The 25309-nt window shown below is 49.3% G+C and overlaps 1 long non-coding RNA gene across 1 annotated transcript in view; it reads left to right on the forward strand.

Annotated features, from left to right (window-relative positions):
• The first annotated feature begins 519 nt into the window (after positions 1 to 519).
• Positions 520 to 25309, forward strand: part of LOC119951133 — a 38782-nt gene continuing 13992 nt past the window's right edge. Inside the window, exon 1 of the long non-coding RNA XR_005457507.1 lies at positions 520 to 789. This is a non-coding gene — a long non-coding RNA (uncharacterized LOC119951133). The remainder of the gene's footprint in view (positions 790 to 25309) is intronic.

The following is a 25309-nucleotide window of genomic DNA, read 5'->3' on the forward strand; positions in this document are numbered from 1 at the left end:
GGTTTGATTTCTGCTGCTGAAGAAGGATGGGAGAGGAGAGCGAAGCAGGAACTCTCCGGAGGGAAAAGTGGTGAGAAATCTGCTGATCCATCAAAATGTCAGGCTGGAAGGCACTCCATTGTTCCCCATCCATTAGAATGTCACCCTCAGGGACGCTAACATCCCTCTAATAAGTACCACTGCCGAGTGATCAGAATTCTGCTCCCACCTTCAAACATAAACGACACCGTGCTGTATTGAGAGAAATTCATGGAACTGAGAGAAAGATATTCACTCTTCTTGTTAGACATGTTCATGAGTATTACATATTCTTTAGCAGACCTTTTCACATGGTACAGGGGAAGCGTCTCTATAATTCAAAAACACGCAGAAAATATGGGAATTGTACGGCACATAAAATAGATTAGGTGAGCTCTTGTACAGGGTCAATCTGTGCATTTAACCCCGCCCCATCATTCTCTGTTTTGAATTCAGCATTCGCTGATGTTCATCTTATTGTTACATAGACAGAAGCCGACCTGGCTGTCATTAGCAGCAGCAGCCTGCCAGTTCCACTGTTGATGTCAGCTGAACAATATGTTTTGAACAAAACGTGAGGCTTCACTAGGAAAAATAGCTGTTTTTATTGTGATATGTCTGCATAATGTTCTTGCGCAAAGTACTTTGTAAGACATAATGGCATTGCAGCGTAATGCATTGCTAAGTTAATTTAGTGTGAAAGTAATGCAACACTGTGGTGTTCAAGACTGATGAAGTTGAAATGGCAGGGGGCCTCCCGTGGATACACTGGTAAGTGCCTGTGAAAGCTTTTTGTTTGAGTTAGGAGCTTCAATGAAACGTTTGGTTAATGTTGCAGCTCTCATAAGGGGACACAGAGTGTTCCCATTTGAGGTTAACAGAGAAATCAGGAGAATCAGCAGAAGGGAAAAAGCAAGCAACTGTTTCACTTAGAGGGATAGTCATGGGGCACAGGGCACCAGCTATAAGCTTCACAGACGGTGATTCATAGCTTTCATTTCTCTTCACTGAAAACAGGACAATTGCCCCAAGACATTATTACATATACCATAAATCACGGCAGCAATCAAGATGGAAACCTCCTATAAGTTTTCTTAACGCATCTATTTTTCTTAAACTGAACGAACAACATTTATTTTGCTGACTGAGGTTGGTGTCAGGTTAAACAAAAGGGCTGAGATGTACTTTTCCTGGAAAAATGCAACACAAATATAGTAGAAAGTGCATGATCACCCTTACTAAATAAGCACTATATATAGGTGGTCAGCAGAACTGAAGAGCTCAGTCAGCATAGGTCCTGTTAATGAAAATTGCTTATTGTCACAAGTCGGCTTCAAAATGAAGTTACTGTGAAAACGCTAGTCGCCACATTCCGGCACCTGTTTGGGGAGGCTGGTACAGGAATTGAACCCGTGCTGCTGACCTGGGTTCACAAGCCAGCTATTTAGCCCACTGTGCTATTAATGAATACATCAACACTTTCTGATAAATTTTCCAACTAGAAAGAAACAAATTGTCGATAAATCTGTTTATTATATGTATCATTGTAGGATACATACTAATAAATTGTTATAAAAAATATCATGTAATGAAGAAAGTATTCAGATCAAATTTAATTAGATTTTATCATGCTTTTAAAGAATATTCATATGAATAGCAGCTCAGACGGACATCTGAAAATCAAAGCGAGCTCAGCACTTTGCCAAATTACAGGGCAGTAATTTGGAACACATTTTCATGAGAAACTCGAAGTGGGACCCTGTACCTGTATGATGAGGAACAAGGTTACGTCTGATCCTGGGACTTGAAACCCTTATTGGCATCAAGCCAAAGTGACATGATGTCCGTCAGAGATTAGTAGATGAAGATTGGGTCTCTGATAGCATTGAAGAGGGTTGAGGATTTGAAATTCAGGGAGGGATATCAGTCTGGGTGTTGAAAATAGGAGGCTGGGAATTTCATTCTTCTGATTGCTGCACACTCGCTCTCCTAATCACTCCCCTCTTCTGACCACTGCCCCCTCCCCCCCCTTTCCTGATCATAACTTCCTCTCTCTCCTGATAACCGCTTCCTTTCTCTCTATAATTCTTCCTCTTGCTGCCTCTCTCCCTCTCACACTGACTGCCTCCCTCCCTCACACACTCTCTGCCTCCCTCCCTCACACACTCTCTGCCTCCCTTCCTCACACACTTGCTGCCTCCCTCCCTCTCCCACTCGCTGCCTCCCTCCCTCTCACTGCCTCCCTCCCTCACACACTCTCTGCCTCCCTCCCTCACACACTTGCTGCCTCCCTCCCTCTCCCACTCCCTGCCTCCCTCCCTCACACACTCTCTACCTCCCTCCCTCACACACTTGCTGCCTCCCTCCCTCTCCCACTCGCTACCTCCCTCCCTCTCCCACTCGCTGCCTCCCTCCCTCTCCCACTCTCTACCTCCCTCCCTCTCCCACTCCCTGCCTCCCTCCCTCTCCCACTCTCTGCCACCCTCCCTCTCCCACTCGCTGCCTCCCTCCCTCTCCCACTCGCTGCCTCCCTCCCTCTCACTGCCTCCCTCCCTCACACACTCTCTGCCTCCCTCCCTCACATACTTGCTGCCTCCCTCCCTCTCCCACTTGCCTGCCTCCTCCCTCACACACTCTCTACCTCCTCCCTCACACACTTGCTGCCTCCCTCCCTCTCCACTCGCTACCTCCCTTACTCTCCCACTCGCTGCCTCTCTCCCTCTCCCACTCGTTGCCTCCCTCCCTCTCCCACTCGCTGCCTCCCTCGCTCTCCCACTCGCTACCTCCCTCACTCTCCCTCTTACTGCCTCCCTCCCTCTCCCACCCTCTGTCACCCTCCCTCTCCCACTCGCTGCCTCCCACCCTCTTCCACTCGCTGCCTCCCTCCCTCTCCCACTCTCTACCTCCCTCCCTCTCCCACTCCCTGCCTCCCTCCCTCTCCCACTCTCTGCCTCCCTCCACCTCCCACTCGCTGCCTTCCTCCCTCTCCCACTCGCTGCCTCCCTCCCTCTCCCATTCGCTGCCTCCATCCCTCTCCCACTCCCTGCCTCCCCCCCTCTCTCATTCCCTGCCTCCGTCCCTCTCCCACTCCCTGCCTCCCTCCCTCTCCCTGCCAGCCTCCCTCTCCCACTCGCTGCCACCCTCCCTCTCCCACTCTCTGGCACCCTCACTCTCCCACTCCCTGCCTCCCTCCCTCTCCCACTCACTGCCTAACTCCCTCTCCCACTCTCTGCCACCATCCCTCTCCCACTCGCTGCCTCCCTCTCCCATTCACTGCCTCCCTCACTCTCCCTGCCTCCCTCCCTTTCCCAGTCACTGCCTCACTCTCGCCCCACTCTCTTCCTCCCTCCCACTCACTGCCTGCCTCCCTATCACACTCGCTGCCTCCCTCCCTCTCCCACTCGCTGCCTCCCTCCCTCTCCCACTCGCTACCCTCCCTCACTCTCCCTCTCACTGCCTCCCTCCCTCACTCACTCGCTGCCTCCCTCCCTCTCCCACTCGCTGCCTCCCTCCCTTTCCCACTCGCTGTCCCCTCCCTCTCCCACTCTCTGTCACCCTCCCTCTCCCACTCACTGCCTCCATCCCTCTCCCACTCTCTACCACCCTCCCTCTCCCACTCACTGCCTCCCTCCCTCTCCCACTCTCTGTCACCCTCCCTCTCCCACTCACTGCCTCCGTCCCTCTCCCACTCTCCGCCACCCTCCCTCTCCCACGCTGCCTCACTCCCCTCTCCCACTAGCTGCCTCCCTCCCTTTCCCACTCGCAGCCTCCCTTCCTCTCCCACTCGCTGCCTCCCTCCCTCTCCCACTCGCTGCCTCCATCCCTCTCCCACTCGCTACCTCCCTCACTCTCCCTCTCACTGCCTCCCTCCCTCACACACTCTCTGCCTCCCTCCCTCTCCCACTCGCTGCCTCCCCTCCCTTTCCCACTCGCTGTCCCCTCCCTCTCCCACTCTCTGTCACCCTCCCTCTCCCACTCACTGCCTCCCTCCCTCTCCCACTCGCTGGCTTCCACCCTCTCCCACTCGCTGGCTCCCTCCCTCTCCCACTCCCTGCCACCCTCCCTCTCCCACTCCCTGCCTCCGTCCCTCTCCCACTCTCTGCCACTCTCCCTCTCCCACTAGCTGCCTCCCTCCCTCTCCCACTTGCTGCCCTCCCTCCCTCTCCCACTCCCTGCCTCCCTCCCTCTCCCATTCGCTGCCTCCCTTCCTCTCCCACTCGCTGCCTCCCTCCTCTCCCACTCACTGCCTCCCTCCCTCTCCCACTCTCTGCCACCGTCCCTCTCCCACTCTCTGGCACCCTCCCTCTCCCACTCGCTGCCTCCCTCCCTCTCCCACTCGCTGGCTCCCTCCCTCTCCCACTCGCTGCCACCCTCCCTCTCCCACTCGCTGCCACCCTCCCTCTCCCACTCCCTGCCTCCGTCCCTCTCCCACTCTCTGCCACTCTCCCTCTCCCACTAGCTGCCTCCCTCCCTCTCCCACTTGCTGCCTCCCTCCCTCCCACTCCCTGCCTCCCTCCCTCTCCCATTCGCTGCCTCCCTTCCTCTCCCACTCGCTGCCTCCCTCTTTCTCCCACTCCCTGCCTCCCTCTTTCTCCCACTCCCTGCCTCCGTCCCTCTCCCACTCTCTGCCATCGTCCCTCTCCCACTCTCTGCCACCCTCCCTCTCCCACTCGCTGCCTCCCTCCCTCTCCCACTCGCTGCCTCCCTCCCTCTCCCACTCGCTGCCTCCCTCCCTCTCCCACTCGCTGCCACCTTCCCTCCCACTCCCTGTCTCCCTCCCTCACCCACTCACTGCCTCCCTCCCTCTATCACTCACTGCCTCCCTCCCTCTCCCACTCCCTGCCTCCCTCCCTCTCCCACTCACTGCCTCCCTCCCTCTCCCACTCCCTGCCTCCCTCCCTCTCCCACACCCTGCCTCCCTCCCTCTCCCACTCGCTGGCTCCCTCCCTCCCCCACTCGCTGTCACCCTCCCTCTCCCACTCTCTGCCACCTTCCCTCCCACTCCCTGCCTCCCTCCCTCACACAGTCTCTGCCTCCCTCCCTCTCCCACTCGCTGCCTCCCTCCCTCACACACTCTCTGCCTCCCTCCCTCGCACACTCTCTGCCTCCCTCCCTCTCCCACTCACTTCCTCCCTCCCTCTCCACTCACTGCCTCCCTCCCTCTCCCTGCCACCCTCCCTCTCCCACTCGCTGCCTCCCTCCCTCTCCCGCTCTGTCACCCTCACTCTCCCACTCCCTCCCTCCCTCCCTCTCCCACTCTCTGCCTCCCTCCCACTCTCTCCCACCCTCCCTCTCCCACTCGCTGCCTCCCTCCCTCTCCCTGCCACCCTCCCTCTCCCACTCGCTGCCTCCCTCCCTCTCCCACTCTCTGTCACCCTCCCTCTCCCACTCGCTGCCTCCCTCTCCCATTCACTGCCTCCCTCACTCTCCCTGCCTCCCTCCCTTTCCCAGTCACTGTCTCACTCTCGCCCCCACTCTCTTCCTCCCTCCCACTCACTGCCACCCTCCCTATCACACTCACTACATCCCTCCCTGTCCTGTTTCTTCTCGCAACTAAACCCTCCTTTTACTCACCCATCACTGCTACATGGTTCCATATTATTTACCTCTCTTTCTCAGTCATTCCCCCCATTATTGTCTTCCATCCAATTGTCCCTCAAACCTCTCTGCCAGGACCTACAGGCAGCAGCCTGAAATTTAAATCCTCTTTTTGGGCGAGCTGCTTGGGGGTGACGAGCGGACATTTGTAATTTTTTAGAATTAGGAATTTAGAAACAGAGGCACAGAGCACCATCAAACCAGCACAGTGCCTCTCTCCAAAACTGGCACTGCAAATTTAAGTGTTTATTTGTTGGCCTTTGTTTACTAGGTAAGAAACTGAAATGAATTTAGTCTAAATGGGTTGCTCTACATCTCCATCGGCGGGACCTTTTGCTCCACTGGCAGCGCATCCAGGCTCGTGGGTTAGAGACGGCGTGGGATGGCCACAATGAGAAACCCCATTGCTCGGCTGCGGGAAAGGAGAATTCCCCCTGCCGGTGGGAGCGTGCCGCGCTAGAAAACGGGTCTGGCATGATGGGGAATCCTGCCCATGATTGTCCACAGTTTCGCACTATAAAACACAGATAAAACAGTGACAGTCAGAGACTTTTTCCCTGGGTGGAACAAACCATTACAAGGGGACATAAATTTAAGGTGAATGGTGGAAGATATAGGGGGGATGTCAGAGGTAGGTTCTTTACCCAGAGAGTAGTGGGGGCATGGAATGCACTGCCTGTGGAAGTAGTTGAGTTGGAATCATTAGGGACCTACAAGCGGCTATTGGATAGGAACATGGATTACGGGAGAATGATGGGGTATGTGGTGATATGCATCACTGTAGATGCACAAGGGGTTAATGTAAGTACACATAGACTAGCTAGATACTAGAGGGAGCACCAGAGACATGACACACAGACACTCAACCAATAGGTCAGTAAGATAGGACACGACCAATAGGCATTCACGATACACACAGAGGTGACACTACCACAGTGGGGCATTACACCAACCCATATATAAAGGACATAGCACACATGGGGCGCGATTCTCCCAAAACAGGAGAAATCGTAAAGCTGGCGTCAAACCCGCCCGGGTTTGACGCCAGCGCGCCCCTTCCCGACCGGGAACCGATTCTGGTCCCCGGTCGGGGCTAGCAGCCCGACGCCGTAGGCTCCGGCATGACGGGCTTAACGAATATCGTTAAGCCCGCTTGCCGGAGTTAGCGCCGGCTGATGCGTCATATGACGTCAGCCGCGCATGCGCGGATTGGAAGACTCCAACCCGCGCATGCGCGGATGACGTCATCGCGTATTTGCGCAAAACCCACGCATGCGCGGGCCGGGTTGCCCCTCAGCCGCCCCGCGAATGGATACTGCGGGGCGGCGGAAGGAGAAAGAGTGCGCGGGCATCGGGTCCGCTGCCCGCGATCGGTGGGCACCGATTGTGGGCCCATGGCACCCTTGGCATGGCCGTGGTACTGCCGTGCCAATCGGTGCCATGGTTATGAAAAGCGAGTTTGTGACGCCGTTTTTACGAACGGCCAGACCAGGTGTGTTTGCCGTTCGTAAAAACGGCGTAAAGGGCTGGGACTTCGGCCCATCGAACAGCTGTGAATCGCTGCCGGCCGTAAAAAAACGGCGGCAGCGATTCGGGTCGGGAGTTGGGCGGGGGGTGGGGGAGAATAGCGGGAGGGTGGGAAAAATGTCGGGAAAGCCCTCCCGCTATTCTCCGACCCGTCGTGGGGGTCGGAGAATTTCGCCCAAGATCTTCCTCTTTCCAGTGGAGACATTCAGTGAGTACAGACACAGGGTTGATTCAACATCACACCCACCACGTGGATTGTAGCAGACTTGTTCGTCAGTCTGAGTAGCTATAGAAGGATTAACAGTAGTGGCGAATCCGAGTAGGAGAATTGTAAATAGGTTAATAAACGTGTTGAACCTTCCTTTGTCAGAATGAACATCAAGGAAGCAGCTTATGCTACGCCAAGAGCATAACAAGACAGGGTGTAGATTAATTTGTTCTTAATCTAGGATAAACGTTCGGCACAAAATCGTGGGCCGAAGGGCCTGTTCTGTGCTGTATTTTTCTATGTTCTATGTTCTAGAGATTTAATTCAAACAAGCTGATTTGAAAACACACCTGTTGTATTTTATGAACTACAAGAAAGAAAAAAGGATGATAGTGACAAAGGTACGATGGCACCCTGAGGTTTGTCTGAATGTTAATGCTGCAGATGTGATAGTGATGTGATGGGAGTCTGCAATGATGGGTTATTTCAGGATGTGTTAGCCTCTTATTCCAGGAGAGATCTCGCTGGAGACAATGGTCTTTGTTCAAAAATGTATTTACATGTTAACTATTTACAAAGGTTAAATAGGACTAACATATAGCTACAGCTACCCTCTGAGATGCAACCCAGACACCGAGGGTGATTTTCAGCCGCCTTCGCCATCAGAGAACAGCAATGCGGGCGGAAAATCCAGAGAGAATCGGCAAACGGAATTCTCTCTGGAGACATTGCGGCCGGGGTTCTCCAACAATGGAGCTATGTCCCCACGCCCGCGTAAAAAACGATCGTGAATCACTCTGGATTTACCTGGATTAAGTCCAGGGTGATTCTGTGATTTTCACGGGTTAGCAGGGCCCCGGAGTGCTCCTCGCAGCTCCCGCTGCCGATACAGGACACTGCACTTCCGGTCGGGGGTCCGTGCATGAGCATGGCGGCAGCCTGTGTCGGCCGCCCCACGCGACATAGCCGACCACACCGTGGATCGACATCAAGAAGACAGGCCCACCCCCAGATCGCGCGCACCTGCGGAGCGGTGACCCCAATCAGTAGCCTGACCGTCTGTGACGCCCCCCGCCCTTACGGTGAAGGATGCCCCCCCCCCCAACCAGGGCGGCCACAGACTGAATGGAACCATGAGAGGACCACGCTGGCGGGAACTCGACCAGCTACACTGGGAGAATCGCTGTGGTGGCCTTTTTCAGTGGCCCCCGACCGGTTCCGTGTCGACCGTGTGTGCTCGATTGGCGGTGATTCTCCGAGCGCAATTTTGGTGCGGAGGCTCGGAGAATCCAGCCCCGCGTTTCCCGATCTTCTGTACCCTTCACCAGTGAGGTCACGAGGTTCACGTCCACAAAGGGCAAGAACCTAATTTTGATGCATTTGAACAAATGTTAACATGATTAATCAGCCCCCCTGCCACATGGTTTCCCCTCCATTGAACATTAACACCTTGCTAAAATAACATCAGCGAGGTTTACAAAAGCTTTTTAAAAACGGGCTTCAGTCGATGGAATCCCTCCGGGATTGCAAGGGTAAGTATAGCCCCCGGGGTGGGGGAGGGGGGGGGAAGAGAGAGCGACACATAGCCGAGCAGAACCCTGGCATTGCATACTGGCACAGGTTGGCACCGTCAGGTTGGCAGTCAGTGTGACAACCTGTGCCGGGGGCACTTCTGGGGGCAGTGCCAGGGGAGGACCATCATGGGAGCCCCTTTGGGGGGGGTTCTATTTATGTGTAGTGGGCCGGTGGAGAGCTGGCAGTGAATGTGGAACATGCAGGCACTGAGTTGGGTGGGGCGGGGGGCGGGGGGGGGAGAGCTCCGGCAATACCTCTGTGGTGGTGGGAGCCCGGATGAATGTGCGGGATGTGGAATGAATTCAACATCAGTGCTGATCGATGCGCTTTTTTAAGATGGTGCCCCGAGCTCTGTGGAGTCGGGTGCAGGCTCTATCAGAACCCACCCAATCAGAGTGGTGGTTTAAACCATACCTATCATTTTACTTTCTCAAGAGGCTCAAGATTTGGAAAGAAAACTGGGTGTGGATTCTCTGGTTGTGTTCGGCGACCGGCCGACGGATCCGAGTTCCCGATTAAATCAGTGGCGGTGCTTTCGCGATGCTCCGCCCCCTCCAAAGTGGCGTATTCTAGGAGCACGCTGCACTACATATCGATGGCCTTAGGCCATTGCCTAAATCCCGCCCCCATGCTCTTCCCTCGACCGGCTGAGTTCCCGACGGATTGGGACATGTGCGGTCTCACCCGTCGTGAACTCAGCATGGCGGCTCTGGACTCAGTCTGTTAACCTCATGTACTATTTAGTGGATCCATTCAACTTCTGGTCCCTGCCAGCACTCTCCCGCAACCTCCCAGTCACTTTCACTAAAGGCCTCAATCGCCAACAGTGTTATCGGCTCTTTTGGAGGATGTATAGGATGTATGTGTTCCTCATAGAATCACAATAGAGCAGGAAGAGGCTATCTGGCCCATCGACTCTGCACCGACCCTCTGAAAGACCGAGGGCTGTATTGTCCAAAAATGGAGCTATGTCCCCACGCCGGCGTAAAAATGCTGGCCTTTCACGCCACTCCGGCCGCCCTTAAGACCCCGTCCCCAGTACTGGATTCTCCCCACCACCCACCAGGGCGGCTGCGGACTGAGCCAGCAGCTGCCGTGCGTGAGTCCCGACCTGCTGTCGGGAATTCGGCAGGTCAGGATCGGAGCATCTTGAGGAGGGCCTCTCGCAATGGCCCCCCCAGCCACGCGGCGTAAATCGCCGTGAGCGATTCTCCGGTCCCAATTCTCACGTAAAAGTGGATTCTCCGTCCCCGCGGCGAACGCGATTTCAGCGCGGGGCTGCGGAGAATCCAGCTGTTAAGCTTACACCCACACCCTATCCCTGTAATCCAGTAACCCCATCTAACCTATTGGACACTAAGAGACAATTTATCGTGGCCAATGCACCTAACCTGCATGACTTTGGACTGTGGGAGGAAACCACGGCACCCGGAGGAAAATCCTGCAGACAGAGGGAGAATGTGCAAACTCCATACAGTCACCCAAAGCTGGAATTGAACCGTTGTCCCTAGCGCTGTGAGGCAGCAATGCTGACCATTGTGCCACCATGCTGCCCTCCCCTTCTCCTTGGAACACAAACATGTTGGTGGAGGGGGATATTTGCTTCTCATGACAGCTGACACCTGGACTGTGATTCTACAATGACCTGAATATTAAAGGCAGTGAATCGTGGAAATACTGATTGAAGAAAGAACCCTCCAGGACAAAGACAATCACAATCCCTCAAAGGAAGACAATGAACTGAAATTCTCTCTCTCATGTTCTGTGTTGCACACTAGGGAACAGTGAGAGCACTGGCTTGATGAAATGAAGCTCCTTCAGCTCCCATGAAGAACTTTGCACTGAATCATTCACCACTGCTGTGATGACAAGAGAAGTATTTAATACGTGTGCCATGAACAAATCTGCCAGATAAAGAGAAGAACAAAGAACATCCTGAAGACATTGTAGGATGCAAGGAAAGGAGGACCTCCTTACTACTCTTTGGATAAGAATCTTTCTTTCTTTAGATAGTGGTATCAATTCTGTGCTTGTTTCAGTGCGAGGCTGCTCTGCTGCATACAATAGGACCCCGGAGAGTAGGATTGCACCATTATCAACAATGGAATCAACTTCCAAACCAGGATCTACAGGACTGTGTAGTGCTCTAGTCTGCAGACTTGCTTGAAGGTTCATATCATTATCAGGCATTGTTACGAGAAGAGTGTTATTGTGTTCTAAATTATGGTCGTGTTAGTGATGTACACAGAACATCTATTTCTTTAACTAGTAAGATGATTTATTAGCAAACACATAGAAAGATAACTCATGAACTGTAATACAAATGGAAGCTAATAAATGAATTCAGCGAATTCTCCTGGAGCTACTACTCGTGCGACTGTCCTCTAGCATGACTTACTACCAACTGTTGAATCTCTCCAGTCACATAGTGGATCTCTATCACCACCTGCTAATCGGAGGTCATACCGATAAATATATACATTGATAGATAACTATATACATTGATGTGCACCTGCATATCACCACATCCCCGTTCCTTTGGAACTGTTAATGATATGCATGATAACTTTAAACATGTACTGTACACAGTTTACTACAAGTTCAGTCTGTCAGATTTATGACATAATCTAGTTGATCTCCTGAGCAGTGGCTGAATAGGCGATTGTGTTTCACCATTGTTTATTGTTGATGTTCCTGCTAGTTCTGTATTTATTGCTGCGGCTGTTTCTCTGAGTGCTGGCTCTAATTTGTGGTCTGTATCCTCCTCAAGTGTTTTGGGATTACACACCAGCTCTCCAACTGGACTCAAACCGAAAGGACATTGAACTTTCAACAGCGCTCTTCGGTTTCTTCGCAAGATTGAGCCATCCTCGGTAATGACCAGAAACGAAGGTGGACCTGCCTGTTGCAGTACCTTTGCATGCCTTGGCCATCCATTTCCATTGGCTTCCTCCAGTCTAACCGTGTCTTACCTGGACGCAGTGGCTGGAGCTTTCTTGTGGATCTATCGTAGAATCCTTTCTGTCTCCTCTCCTGATAAAGCAGTTTCCGCACCAGTCCCCGATCCACAGGGTGAGTTGCAATGGAAGGCAGGGTGGTTCACAGCTGTCTATTTGTTAGCAGCTGTGCTGGTGACAGCCCATTGATAAGTGGGCTTATAATAGCTCAAACAATAGCTCAAAAGTGCCAGATAAGTCTTCCTGGCTGTCAATGGCTTTTTTAGCAGATATTTAACAATGTGCACGTCCTTTTCTGCCTTCCCGTTTGACTGGGGGTATAAGGGACTTGAAATGAAGTGCTTAAAGTCATAGCAACGGACAAACTCAGTCCACTTATAGTTTTTGAAGCAGGGACCATTGTCAGTCATAACAATGTTTGGTATGCCATGCCTGGCAAAAATCTCTTTAGCATGTTGGATAACACACCGAGCAGTCGAGTTCGCCAACTGTGCTACCTCCGGCTAATTCAAGAAGTAGTCAATAACCGAAAGATAGTCTTTTCTATTGAAGTGAAAAAAAATCCATGCCCATCTTTTGCAAAGGAGTTGTGATCATTTCACCCATGTGGATCGGCTCTTTGCTCTGCTTGCACTGGAATTTCTGACGAGTGTCACAGTTGTCGATCATGACTGCAATATTTTGGGTGATGCCTGGCCAATAAATTGTATCCCTGGCCCTGCACTTGCACTTCACATTTCTTGCCCAAGTGCGCTTCATGGATCTTCTTGAGCATGAGCAGCTTCAAGAAATGCAGAATCACAATCCTGTGCAGTCACAGTAGAAATCCATTCACCTCACTCAACTCTGCCTGCACATTGTAGTTACCAAGCAGGAACCCTTTGGCCATCCCTCGTGGAGACACTGGATTACGTTTTGTTGGACTATATCCTTGGCTGTCTCTTCCTTTATTAAGAGCAACTTCTCATCAGAGACTGGAAAAGACGCAGTGACGAGATTGACATGGAATTGCACGTCCTCATCAACCATGTGCACCTCTTTAATGCCCGTGGCTCGGGAAAGCATGTCAGCGACAATGAGATGCTTGCCTGGTGTGTAGATTAGGTCAAAATCATAGCGTTGGAGCTTCAACATCATGCGCTGGATCCTCGGGGACATTTCACACAAATTCATCTGCACAATGGAGACGAGTGGATTGTGGTCAGTCTCCACAGGAAATGTCGGAAGACCATGCACATAATCATGAAACTTGTCCAAACCATTGACTAACCCAGGGCATTCTTTTTCAATTTGCGCAGACCTGTGCTCCGTCTCGGACATTGCTTTGGATGCGTATGCCACAGGCAGCCAGCTGTCGCCTGCATCCTGCTGCAATAACACCGCTCCCAGGCCATCCTTAGATGCATCGGTTGAAATTTTGGTCTTTTTTGCTGCGTCAAAAAACGCTAGAACTGCGCTGTGGTCAACGAGATATGTAATGCTTGCCACTCCTGCTCATGTCTGGGGGGGCCATTGGAACATTACGTCCTTTTTTAATTGAATCTCGGAGTTGAGAGGTTTACGAGGGTAGGTTGGGAATAAATTTTCCAACAAAGTTGATCATCCCCAGCATATGTAGAATGCCTTTTGTATGCGTGGGACTGGCATAATCCAAATGGCCTGTATCCAGCTGCACACCTTGTGCCTTGAGCCTATTCCCCAAGAAGGTGACACTATCAACCCCAATGTGACATTTTGCTTTATTAAGCTTCAGGTCATTTTTAAAAATCTGTTGTAGGACTCTGAGAAGCCTTCTGTCATGCTCATCGCACGTGCACCCCGAGATTATTACATCATTCACATAGATATGGACGCCTGGTAGCCCTTCAACTATGTGCTCCATGGCACGATGGAACATTTCAGATGCTGGAAATATGCCGAATGGCATCCTCAGGAAGCAGTCGTGCCCAAAGGGTGTGTTAAACATGCACAGGCTGGTGCTCATTTTGTCCAGCTTGAGCTGCCAGAAGCCTTGTGACACATACAACTTGCTCCAGCCATCTCACACGTTATTTTCTCCCTCTTCAGAATTGGGTAGTGCTCTCTCTTGATATTAAGGTTCAGGTCTTTGGGGTCCATGCATATCCCCACGGGTCATTATTCCTCGTTTTTACGCACACAATAGAGTTAACCCAGTCTGTGGGTTCCTCTATGTGTCTGATGACTTCTCGAGCCATCATTGTGTCTAACTCAGCCTTCAGTTTGTCCTTCAATGGAGCAGGTACACGTCTCAGCGCATGTACAACTGACTTTGCATTCTCCTTCAATCGGATGCGGTATATAAAAGGCAGAGTGCCAAAGCCTTGAAATATCTCCGGAAAGTCCTTTATGATGGATTCAATGGATGCATGTTGGCGGGGTGCCAGATTTTCTGCACTGTACACCTGCTTAACGAGCCCAAGTGCTTCATATGTTTCCACTACTATGAACGATTCACACTCTGTCTCCACCATGGAAAATGTAATCATTCACGTTCCGCCTTTGACAGTTCCTCCGAGCTTACATGCTCTTAACATTGTGAACCGATGACCATTGTAGTCCTTCAGTAGTACAGATCGTCGAACCACCTTCGGTTTAATTTTTAGCCCATTTAGTGCTGGCAAAGTGATCAGGTTGGCCTGTGCTCCCGTGTCGAGCTTGCATTTGATTAGCCTGCCATTAACCATCAACGGAATCGTCCATCTATTTTCTCTGGTATTCGCATCCGCATCACTATGGCTGCAAATAGCGAGGAAAAAATTTGTGTCCTCCATCTAAATCTTGCCCACAGCAGCTAGGTCATCGATGCATATCTCATTAACTAAGTTGACTGGTCCTGTTTGGTCAACTGTTGGACATGAGAGACATCGCCTAGCAAAGTGATTTATTCTTCCACACTTGTAACACACCTTTCTAAGTGTGGGACATTGGCGTGGCAAATGTCGATTGCCGCATTGCTGTCACAAAATGGCGGATCCGATCACTTGCTCAAAATGGCCACCTGCACTGAGACCACGTTTCTTTTTTGACTGCGTCACAGTGCTTATGGTGCTGGCCGCTTCTTCCAGATTGGTGCCAAAATGTTTCAAGTTGAGCTTGCTAATCTGCTGTGCAGGTTGCTTGCTTGCATGACAAATCTTGATAGCGTTTTCTAATTTAAGGCCTTCACTCAGTAACCTCTCATGTACCTTGTCATCTCAAACACTATCTGATCGCGGATCATCAACAACGTCAAAATACTAAAGTTGCACGACTGCGCCTTCAAATGCAAGTCGGTTATAAAGCTATCAACAGATTCGCCTGCCTTTTGCGTACTCGTACGAAATATACAACTTTAAACGTTTAATTTTGCTTCGGAGAGCTATGACGATCAAAGTACTGTATTACTTAATGGAAGCTCTTGGTTTCCTCTTTGATGTCGAAGGTGAAGGTATTGTACCCTGCAGATTGGAGGGTAGCTCATGTCACTCCGATATTCAAAAAGGGAGGTAGCGAGAAAGCTGGGAATTATAGACCTATAATTAATGTTAAGCCTAGCATCAGTAATGGGGAAAATACTTAAATCCATTATCAAGGATTTTATAGTGGAACATTTAGAAAGCAGTGGCAGGATCAGTCAGAGTCAGCATGGATTTATGAAGGCAAAATCATGCTTGACAAATGTGTTGGAATTCTTTGAAGATGTAACCAGTACAGTTGACAATGGGGAGCCAGTCGATGTGGTATATTTGGACTTTCAGAAGGCGTTTGACAAAGCCCCGCATAAGAGATTATTGTGCAAAATTAAAGCGCATGAGATTGGGGGAAATGTATTGAGGTGGATAGAAAATTGGTTGGCAGAGAGGAAAGAAAGAGGAGGAATTAATGGGTCCTTTTCAAATTGGCAGGCAGTAACTTGTGGGGTACCACAGGGATCGATGCTGGGACCCCAGCTATTCACAATATATATTAATGATTTGGATGAAGGAACAAATGAATGAAAATCGCTTATTGTCACGAGTAGGCTTCAATGAAGTTACTGTGAAAAGCCCCTAGTCGCCACATTCCGGCGCCTGTCCGGGGAGGCTGGTACGGCAAAATGTAACATCTCAAAGTTTGAAGATGATACCAAGTTGGGTGGGAGGGCGAATTGTGACGAGGATGCAGAGATCCTACAGCATGATCTGAACAGGTTGGGCGAGTGGGCAGATCAATGGCAGATGCAGTATAATTTGGATGAGTGGGAGGTTATTCACTTTGGAAGCAAAAACAGGAAGGCAGATTACTACCTGAATGGTTGTAAATTGGGAGAGGGGAGTGTGCACCATTCGCTGAATGTAAGTATGCAGATGCGGCAGGCAGTAAATAAGGCTAATGGTATGTTGGCCTTCATTGTGAGAGGTTTTGTCTATAGAAGCAGGGGTGTTTTGCTGCAATTGTACAGGGCCTTGGTGAGGACACACTTGGAGTATTGTGTGCAGTTTTGGTCTCCTTCTCTGAGGAAGGATGTTCTTGCTCTCAAGGAGTGCAGCGAAGGTGTACCAGGCTAATTCCCGGGATGGCAGGACTGTCATATGAGGAGAGATTGACTAGGTTGGGATTGTTCTCGCTGGAATTCAGAAGAATGAGGGGGGATTTCATAGAGACTTATAAAATTCTAACAGGACTAGACAGGGTAGATGCAGGGATGATGTTACCAATGATGGGTGTGTCCAGAACCAAGGTTCACAGTCTGAGGATTCAGGGTAAACCATTTCGGACAGAGATAAGGGAGACATTTCTTCACACAAAGAGTGGTGAGCCTGAGGAATTCATTGCCACAGGAAGTAGTTGATGCTAAAACTTTGAATATATTCAAGAGGAGGCTGGATATAGCACTTGGGGAGAATGGGATCAAAGGCTATGGGGAGAAAGCAGGATTAGGCTATTGAGTTGTATGATCAGCCATGATCATGATGAATGGCGGAACAGGCTCAAAGGGCTCCTATTTTCTATGTATCTATGTATCTATGTATATTTATATTGAGGACCTGCTACCGTGAGCAGCAATGCACTACGCCTCTCGTCAGACTCTGCCTGCAGGCCAAGGGCTGCAGCATAAATGCTGAATTGCTGCTTGAAAACACGCCAATTTTCATCTACATTACCGGTGACTTGAAGCTAGTGGGCTGCCTTCAAACCTTCCATCTCTAACTTTACAGTCTGTCCGTGCATTGTGTTCCAGTTGGCCGTAGTTCACCAGAACTATGTAAGAATTCTTGTCTTTCTTCAGCCTGTTTCGTCCCGTCTTCTCCGTTGTAATCTTTAATTGTTCTGCACACTTGGTACCATGTTATGTTCTGTGTTATAGCTGTGGTAATGATGTACACAGAACATATAGCTCTTTAACAAGTAAGATGATTTATTAACAAACGCGTGGAAAGATAACTAAAAAACTATATTGCAAATGGGAGCTAATAAATGAATACAGTGAATTCTCCTCTAGTGCGACTGGCCTCTAGTATGACTTACTACCAACTGCTGGGGCTTACAGCCACATGGTGGATCTCTATCACCACATGCTGGTCAGAGGTCGTACCGATGAACATATGCATTGATAGATAACTATATATATTGATGTGCACATGCATATCACCACAAGTGTCAGTGATTTTAGGAGAGATAGCTCATGTCAGTTTTTCTTCAGATAGTTGCTTGTAGCTCTTTTGACTGATACTGTGTTTATTTAATTAGATGTGGTTCGGCATTGACACACTCGTTCACTTTTTTTTGCTGCACCATTTCTGACGTGTGAATCCTCCCTTTGACTTAGTAGTGTTGTGTGATTACTAAGAACTGGGTTTTTAATTCAGCCTTCTTCTTTCGGTAGGTAGACTTCTCCAATTCCTGCTTAAATGTAATATTTTCAAGCTCCATTTGCTGCTCAACTTTAACTTTTCTAAGGCACTCTTCAGCTGTAGACGCTCTATACTTTGGGCCTCTGCCTCTTTGCTAATAATGTGCTTTGCTAATAGAAAGCTTCCATAGATGCTGATGAGATCGATGTGTGAGCTCCAGCTTGCATTTGAACAGATTAATAACCTCTGAACTTTCACTATTGGTTTGATCCAATTTGGAGGTTAAGCGTGCCACTCTCCCTGGATGTCTTTTTGTTGGTTGTTTGCAATTGTTGATGCAGGTTGTCAGTGGAATAGGCAGGCAAATTCACCTTTTTATTACATCCTTCAACAAAAGGATGATTCTCCTCAAAAGAGACAACAGGGTCTAGATTCTCCGATTGCCAAAATCGTATACGGTGATTGGCTGAGAATCCGTTTTGACGCCGAATTCGGGGGTTGCGCCGTTTTCAGATGCTCCGCCCCCTCAAAAAACGGCATCATTGCTGAGTACGCCACATGGGCAGCACGGTAGCATTGTGGATAGCACAATCGCTTCACAGCTCCAGGGTCCCAGGTTCGATTCCGGCTTGGGTCACTGTCTGTGTGGAGTCTGCACATCCTCCCCGTGTGTGCGTGGGTTTCCTCCGGGCGCTCCGGTTTCCTCCCACAGTCCAAAGATGTGCAGGTTAGGTGGATTGGCCATGATAAATTGCCCTTAGGGTCCAAAATTGCCCTTAGTGTTTGGTGAGGTTACTGGGTTATGGGGATAGGGTGGAAGTGTTGACCTTGCGTAGGGTGCTCTTTCCAAGAGCCGGTGCAGACTCGATGGGCTGAATGGCCTCCTTCTGCACTGTAAATTCTATGTCGTGGGACGGCCTCAGAACATCACCTGAAGGCACTCCCCCGATGTTCCGCCCCTGATGGACCGACCTCCTGATGGTGTGGGGCGCATGTGCTCTCAGTTTTCGGGGACCTCATGTTGTGGCTGCGGACTGTGGTCATTTGACTAGACACATGCTCCGGACATAGCCTCACAATTGGAGAATCCAGAGACTTCACAATCATTTGTAGTGGAGTCAAATAGTGTAGTAAGGTCCAAAATCTCTTCTTGATCATCAGATCTTCCGCCTCTGTGGCAGCTTCATTCCCCTGTACTCTTTCTGAAAGAGCAAATGTCATCTTGTGGGTGGTCACCGTCAATCTTGGTGCATCCTGTTTCTGCTTCTTGAAATCTGTCTTCAGAGAAGTGAAAGATCTGCAATATCCTCCTGCGATCCTAGGAATTGTGTTTATCCAATAAATACTGGTTCACAGCATAATGAGTCTGCTCCAACTTTTGCTGCAACTGAGGGGTACAGAAGGTTCAAAACTACACAAGCATGTTTGTTTAACAATGAACACTGATTATTTGGAAGGACGTAATGTTCAAATGACCTTGCTCCCATTCAACGAATGATAGCCCGCGTCTGCCCTTATGCTGTTATTGCGATACCTCTTGCACCTTGAAGTTGCTTAGAGGAAAATTATAGAGTTAGGTTACTCAGCCATGTAACTTTGTCAGGCGGTACAGCGACACCTGTTCCACTTTCTCATTTGAATTCAGTCAGATGACCATTTGCCTCGATGTCAGCGTTCCAAATCAGGCTTTCATAATCCGTGACTTCTGTTATTACTCCTAGGAAAATGGTTTGCCAAGTCATCAAGGTCCTGGATTTCTTGGATGGATGTTTTCCTAACAGAATTCTCATTCTATCTCATAGACACATATTTAATACAATCACAGAATCCTTAAAATGCAGAAGGAGACCAATCAGCCCATTGAGTCTGCACTGACCCTTCGCAAGAGCACTCTGTCTAAGTCCACTGCCCTGCTCACCCTGCCTTATCCCACCTAATGTTTATATCCCTGACATTAAGAGGCAATTTAGCATGGCTAATCCACCTAAACTGCACAATTTTGGACTGCGGGAAGAAACCGGAGCACCAGGAGGCAACTCACACAGACACGGGGAGAATGTGCGAACTCCACACAGACGGTCACCCAAGGGTTGAGTTAAACCCGGGTCCCTGGCGTTGTGAGGCATTAGTGCTAACTATTGTGCCACTATGCCGCTCATTGTGCCACCGTGGTGTCATAATATATACCAATATATCATGGTGTAGACACACACTGATGGACACACACAGGGGACCAATCAACATGTATAAACACCGCAGCCAATCACCAGTTAGAATACACACACTATAAAGGCAGAGGGCACCACGGTTCCTGCTCATTCTGGGTGCTGCCTCTGAGTGTAACAGGAACTTATTCAGCCCAGCACAGACTCACAACACGTGCTGAGAGAATCAACTGGTTCGGACAAGGCTTAGGTCTCTAGTTCAAGTTAGCATTATTTAGACCCCCAGTCATCGTGTGTTAGTTAGTTAGAAGTAGTTAATAAAATTGAGTTGAACCTTCATCTGTGTTGGAAGTGTCTGTTCATCTCTCCAGCCTACACCAGCCAACACATCACATGTTGCTCATTGTGGCACCGTGCCATCCATGTCCTGGATCAACAGACCACTTTAAAATGGGCTAACTTTCCATTGTCATGGCACAACGCAATGTGGGTGGGTTAGACTTCCCGCCACTGCGATGCCATTGGAAATGGTGTTTGGTGTCATTTCACGGCATTTCCCTAGTTGCTGCCTTGCTATACTTTTGGTTTTACAACCGACAAACTAAACGTCTTCATCAGGCTGTTCGTGGGAAATTTTCCTCGCATCCCGAACAAAAGCTTTATTCTGCATCTGCTCTTTGGCCTCTCTGGCCAGTTGTAAAGTTTGTCTGAAAGTTAAATCTTCTCAAGGTTGTAAGAAGTCTGAGAGATTCTCTGACAACCATTCAATCTCTGATCAAGTCAGCTTTTCATTGTTCCATACTCACAATTTGCAGCTAGGTTGTACTAGTCATTGATGAATGGGTGAATCCCTTCACACTGTTTTTGATCGCACCAGTTGAATTTTACCCTCTCAATTAGGAGACTGGCTCTTGTTCACCCGCTGTCTGGTGATCTCATTGTCTGCTGTGCTCCCAATAGCAATGCTAACTTGATCTTTGTTCTCTTTAATTTCGAGGCCTGAGGCATTGCGGTATTGGGTAAAATGTTTTTGCCAATTTTGCTATTGATCAGTAATGTCTGGGGCCCACAACATTTGAAAAGGTTCTGGTAAGAGCTCACCTGGATGTGTTGTCTTTTCTCGTGCTGCTTATACTGCAAGTCACTGGGATTCCATTGTTATTCAGCGGTCTCGGTGTGGCTATTGAGTTGACCTCAAACTCCTTCACCCGCTAAGCTGCACTTTTCTGGTCTTGAGGATTTTCTGACTGTTTTCTTCTGTCATGCTGTGGATGCAGTTGCCGCTGCCACCATCTGTCACAATGGGTCTGTCTTGGGATTGGTTAGCCTTTTATTCTAGAATAGATCTCACCGGAGGCAATGGTCTTTGTCCAAAGAACGCTTATTTATATGCTATTTGCAAAGTTTAAATAAAACTAACATATAGCTTGAGCTACGAGTCAAACACTTTGGGCAGAATTCTCCCCCCCCCCCCCCCCATGCCGGGTGGGAGAATCGCCGGGGCGCCGACCGAGTCCCGCCACCCTCCCCAAATCGGCACGGCGAGATTCACGGCTGGCCGCTGGGAGACTCGCCGCTCGCCGTTTGTAACGGGCGAGTGCCGATTCTCCGGCCCGGGTGGGCTGAGCGGCCTGCCCAACACAACAGGTTCCCGCCAGCGCTGTCCACACCTGGTTGCTGCCGACGGGAACAGCGCGGGAACGCTGGAGGGGCGGCCTGTGGGAGGGGGAGGGGGGTTCTTGCACCGTGGAGGGCCTCAAAAGGGGTTTGAAGGAGGACCTCCTTTCCTCCGCCGCCCCGCAAGATCCATCCGACATTTCTTGCGGGGCGGCCGCGGGTTGGCCCCAGCCTACCTGCGCATGTGCGGGTGACGTCATTTACGTGGCACGTAAATGACGCGGCGCCGCTCCTAGCCCCCCGGGGGCAGGAGAATAGGGGGCTGGGAGCGGCCTCCGATGCCGGAGTGAAACACTTTGGTTTTCACTCCGGCGTTGGGACATACTCTCCCGATGGGATAATTGCGCCCCTTCTCTGTGGGTGACATCACTGCGACACAGCTTCTTTTGCACATGCTCAGTATGCTCTTTACCCTTTATTCTACAGGGGACACTGAATACACCCTGCCCAAATGCACCATGTAATGCAGCTGATTTTGCAGACGCCACAGCTTGGTGCTGGTATTGGTATGGCTCAGAAGAAGTGATATTGCACTGCTAGGGCTTCCAATCATCAAGAATTCAAAGACTAATCCCAAGGGTACTGCTGCAAGCAACCTTGGGAGAAAAATCATGGGGACATTCAAAAGAAACGTTCTTTAAAAACAAAATTCTTCAAGCATTTTGCTTATTGGTCACAAGATTATCTAAAAAGGGGCAAAAGGCTGTTTCACAAATTATCCAAACAGGGGACTCTCCGGCCCCCGGCCACATGTTTCTTGGCGGCGCTGGGGGTGGGATTTTCTACTCCCACTGCTTGTCCACGGGATTTTCCATTGAAACCACGCCATGATGTTGGGAAACCCGTGGGAGGGGTTACACTGCCAGCGGGAACAGAGAATCCCAACATCCGGAGCATTCCCGTTCTGTAATCAAGCGTTGACCTGATATCTGATTGGCCTGGTAGAGGGAGGTGGAGCAATGTGAAGATGGATGTATTGAGCAAGCAATGGTTGGTATGGCTGGAGCAATTGGAGGCATAAGGTCATGTTCACTCCACATATTTGCCCAGCAATAATTGGCAACTCTATCACTACCAATGGCTGCAGCTGACTTTATCTCGTGCAAAGAATGCTTTTTATACCATATTTATATTGTCCCCTCGTGTTTCTACAATAGGTTGTACAGCCTTTGACAATATTCAGACCTAATACTTTGGCATAAATTAAAATATCAAGGATCATTCACATCTTGCATATATGGTTGCAGATGTATTTATGTTGTATTCATAGTGTTATAACTCGGACAGGTCATATGGGATAGGGGTGATTAACTACCTGGTGGGTCTTGCAGAATATGAGCTCCCCGGATAAGGTGGGGGGGGGAACCTTGAACAATATTTGCTTTGCATAAGTAGAGTCGGCCAATAAGGCACCAACTGGAGAAGACCAAGTGGGGAACTACTGGAGCTGTAATTGTAACAGAAAGTAAGCTTTTGTTTCGACTAACAGTGCGGACTCTTCATGCCCCTTACAAAACCGCCTTTTGCACCTGCCAGGGCTGAGGGAAAGGTCAGTATTGATCGAATACAGGTGGGCCGAGAGCTCAACCCTCTGCCACAACTCTAACTGCAAGCACTGACATTGGTGGAAATGTTCACTTGAGACTGCAACCAGTTATCCCCCAGGGGCAGAAACCAAAGTCAGGTTCCCTGGATCCAGAGGCATTGGCGTTCATTCATTTAGGTTACAGCAAAACGCCTGAAGGCAGGGCTTCCTTTTCTCTTGAAAGCTAATCAACCCCTGGCAACTGCCCCATTTGCACTGCCATTTTATTTGCAACAATCAAAAATATGCCAATGAGGGTTTTTCCGAAGCCAGTGACCAAAGATCAGGGCTGAATATTAAAGCACCTGATCTAACTTTCCTTTTCTCAACAATTTGGTAACCGTGATTGTCTTGGGACATCATTTTTAAAATGCAGCCTTCTGCAGTGATTCAGTCAGTATGGTAGGTGTTTCCAATCGGGAAGGTCCTAGGTTTGTTCAGTGGCCTGTACCTCGTTAATTGCTCATAAGAGTAACACCAATCAGGTCACCATAATTAGGCTTGGTGCTAATTATGGTGTAGGAATATTGCTCCGAGTTAGAGCAGCACATCCATAAAAACATCAGGTGATGGCAGAGTTAGCATTCTAAGGTATTGCGTTCTTTGATCAAATAGCAAACTCACCTGAGCAAGTTGCTACGCAATGACTGTTACTACAGAACCGTGTCACAGCAAGACAGCCAAAGTCATTGAAAGATGAGTGAATCTTCAAGGTCAGGATCAATTGTTTATCATCTGCTTCAATGCTATCTCTTGTGGCTGTAGTTAGTCAGTCAAGCCACGTTCGTGGAAACTGATGTCCAACACAGGAGCTGGTCTTTGGAGGCAGTTTGAAAACCTTCTAGCGCAATCCAATGTCGATGGCATTCAACAAACGTTATACGTTCAAGATCGGAAATGATTGAGGAAGAAAAAATATTTGATAAATAACCGAAGAGGGAGATGATTTGGGAAGGAACAAGGAAAAAAATAAACAAATATGGGTTTTCTGTCACGAACAGATACTGCAAATTTACCACAGTAAAAACTTAAACATATATTATTATGTAAACACTTGATAATCAGCTTTTGGAAAGGGAAGAACAAAGTTACTTAAATCGCAAGCAAACATTACACAATGGTAAGTAAATAATATTAGCATAATTGGGTGAGATATTAAATCATTCAAAACTCAACAATTACACAGATTTAAAATCTAGCTCTGAATCTTTTGTTATGATCCTTGTTGGGTGTAATGATATGCATAAGCAATTCTGTATGTTAATATGTTAGACCTCCAACCAGCAGGTGACAGTAGAACTACACCAAGTGACACTGCAACCTCGAGGCGTCTGGGTGAGGCGTCGTCGTGGTTCGTCGTGTTTTGTATTAGCTCTTGTATTCTAGTTTTTAACAGTTTACAGTTCGTTGGTAGTGTTAGTATTGTTTTCTACCCACGTTATTATAATTTAATAAATCTTAACTAATCAAGCACTAGACGTTCTTTGGTGCACTGACACAACCTGCGACATTCTTCTGTCCTTTACTTGCGCATTTGGTACATAACATGAGGTACATAGAATTAATAGACAGCCCATCTCACAGGGTTTCAGTGAAGTCTCCCGAGATTCCATTCCCCTGATTCTCGAGAATATACTCCAGCACCAGCTCACAAGTATGTTTCAGGTCTTCAGCCGAGCCAAACAGAACACTTTGGTTCTAAAGAGGCACCTTTGCCCCAATGTCCTGCAGCACAGAATCACCAACCTTCAGCTTCCTTCTTGGATATTGAGGGCTTCTTTTGATGCCTCCAATTAGTAGGGCTTCTGCCAAGTCCACTTCACTTAACTTCTGCTACTCATTGCTTTTGTCTGAATTGGAACCTCTTTCTCTGCTCCTCTTTTTTTTTAAACCACAGCTTAACTGGAACCTTTCTCTGTCCCCTGTCTCTGTCCCTTACCTGGGACATCCTTCTTGGGATTTTTTCCCTTTCCCATCTCCCTATCTCCTGCCTGGTACTTCTGACTTGATTAAAACTCACTCCCTGACTAAAACTGACTGCCTCACCCATGACCATATAAAAAAACCTGCGCACACTGCGCATGCATGCCTGCTGATCGGTGCGCATGCGCAGAACCGCATGGTTCCGTGAGCTCCAATAAGCAAAACTAATCAGCTAGCATTTA

Source organism: Scyliorhinus canicula, chromosome 17, assembly GCF_902713615.1.
Source record: "Scyliorhinus canicula chromosome 17, sScyCan1.1, whole genome shotgun sequence".
NCBI classification, from domain to species: domain Eukaryota; kingdom Metazoa; phylum Chordata; class Chondrichthyes; order Carcharhiniformes; family Scyliorhinidae; genus Scyliorhinus; species Scyliorhinus canicula.